Consider the following 2843-nt stretch of genomic DNA (forward strand, 5'->3'; position numbering starts at 1 on the left):
ACTATTCTGTTCTAGTGTGACACACACGTAGGACAAATTGCCACATACTTCGGTTGGTACTGTGATAGTAGCATTAGGGTAGAAGGTTTCTGAACCAGCTGTATTCAGTGAAGCCCCTTTCTTATCCTCATCACTATCACTGAATGTTAAGTTGAAGGTGTAACCATACTGTAAGTTAGTATCAGAATGTTCTAAACTCAGAACCAGATCAAAATTACCATCCGAATTACTCGGTAAAGTGTCACCTCCAAAATTGAATACAGCCACCGTTAGTTCTGTGAATGTTTCAACACCAGACACGTATGATGTTGCACCATCGTTAGGGTCTGGGTTGGAAATTGACACTGACAGAACCGATAGATCTATATAAAAAAAAAGAGAGAAAAAAAAGAGGGGGAATTAATATTCGTGATGTATTGACTTAGAAGTTTGTGACAACATATTGTAAAAAATCGTAATTATGATAAAGTATAATGTATTATCATAAATTATTAACAAAAAAGTCAAAACGTATATGCATACGTTTCCTAGCAATTAAAGAAATATTCGGCCCATGATTCGATGAATGGCTCGACCATACATCTTTTTCTTCGCGGTTATTTTTTATCACGAAACTTTGCATGATATTAAAAATTTAAATATCATATCAACTATTCGCCTTGTCCAAATAATACATACCCAACTTCATTGAACGTAAAACTCGAAGTTAACATGTATTACGTTTTAACGATAATGTAATCAGTTTATAACTCTTGGTTTACATATCCCAACATTCAACTAAATCCTATAGCTATATGTAGGAATAGTTTTTATACAAGAAGACGTATATAGTTGAATGTCATATGTGTCTCTGTTTCATATGTCGGTATTATCTATGGTTTTAGTGTGGTTCATTATGAAATCAAGACTCGTTAAATGTATAAATTCTTACCGCATGTAGTAGCGACGTTTACATCGACAAAACACACCAGGAGGAAAACGGCTGAAAGTATGAATCTATCCATCTGAAGAGAAATATATAACATAAATAAGTTACAATTTGATAACCAATAATATAAACATGAAACGACGCAAAGTTGACAAACTTCTCGCCACAATTTGGAAATAGTTAAAGTTCTTGGCGATGGTGCAATCAATATGTTGCCTTCTTTGAGTGTCTAGCTGTAAATGTGACTGGTTAGAGTTACATAAATAGATAGATACATCAAAGTCATCAAATGTCATACTTGGCCATTACAACTTCCTGCCTATTACGTCACATGTTTTCGCTCATGACACGACAAATCCATGGCAATAACATCACTAATCCACGCCTACAACATGTGACAACGTCACTATATATTCACGCCCACAGCGTCGCGATTTCTGGTGAACATTTGCATGCAGTGGACATACAATTTTAAAGATATTATTTCACTGTATTGTCTACCTTGCCATATAGACAAGTCTAATAATTCTTGTTTAATTGTTTTCACAGTATAAATAAAATAATATTTAACTACATTTGTATTTCTTCGTTCGTTCAATTTAAAGTGTGTAGGTATGTCGGTTGTTAATTTCAAATGTAAACGTGTAAACATAATATTCCATTCTACCATCAAGTTTTCCCAACTTGATCAGTTGAATAGAATGTGTTCACTGTACACATGCCGTGTTTTCTTATGATGTTTGCAAATTAGTTTTACACTTTAGAATATAATGGATTAACGTTATTGATTTAAGGTGATAAATATCACACTGACAATGTTTTACATATAATGTTTGTCGACAGACAACAAATCACGCCCATTTTGTTGCAATAGAATGCTGTTTTGTCACAATAATGTATTTGTTTATTAAACGTTAGAAATGTAAAACAAGCCATTTAGCATACCTCTTAGTTATCGTTTTATTCATTTGCTGTACCTATTCTTTGCATGCTAATAGGTCCCTTTCTTTATCAAATCAGTTTCTCTAGAACTTGTCTTCAAGATTTCGCATCCCTACTCGTACGACACGCTATAGAGTTGTAACATATTGTAGAAGCCCCCCCCCCCCCTAGGAAGGCACCTAGGCCTCGCACTCATGTAATCTCTAAATGTCGCGAACGGGATTGGACCTTACAGTTAAATCACTATAGATTCTGTAAAGTGTACATTAGGAAACAATTCGGTAAAACACAATGACATAAACTTTGAAAACTTGGCAATGGTACATGAACTTGAACGTCTTGACCAACAACTTAAAACTTTGAAGACAGTAATCGTCCTTTCCTTCAAAATTTGAAGAAATTAAGAACAAGAATTTCAAACAAAAATGGCCATAATTGTGACATATTTTCATCTAGCTTTAGTCCGATTTGTATGCGTTTTTCGTATCTTAACGAAATTTATGGACAAAATATGCCACGGTGGCGTATAAAATCAATTCGACAACATAAAATAACAATTTTAACGGACTTTACAAAGAGTGAAGTCCGTTGATAGTTCTTTCCATGATAGTTTTTAGAGTTAGAATTTTTTCCGCATATATAGCTAGCACAACATCATTCGTTTTGTCCGTAATTTTTTGACGCTTTTTGAGAGTTGAGAAATTATCAGTTTTGACGAACATTTTTGTCAGAATTGTTATTTGTCATCACCACGTTGATCGCTAAATGTGAAAAATATAGCATACAGTCATATTTTGGTTGTTAGAGGGATCCAATCAACTTTGAATTTAAACAAATTTGGCTAGATTGAACTCACCTCTTGATGATCTTCTTATATATATCCTTTTCACCCTTAGGTTGGGTTTGTTACTCCTCCTCGTTACTGAATCGCTGACAAAGTGAGCACTTAAATGATATTCGTGGACTTTAAAGT

This window comes from Glandiceps talaboti, chromosome 18, assembly GCF_964340395.1.
Source record: "Glandiceps talaboti chromosome 18, keGlaTala1.1, whole genome shotgun sequence".
NCBI classification, from domain to species: Eukaryota; Metazoa; Hemichordata; class Enteropneusta; family Spengelidae; genus Glandiceps; species Glandiceps talaboti.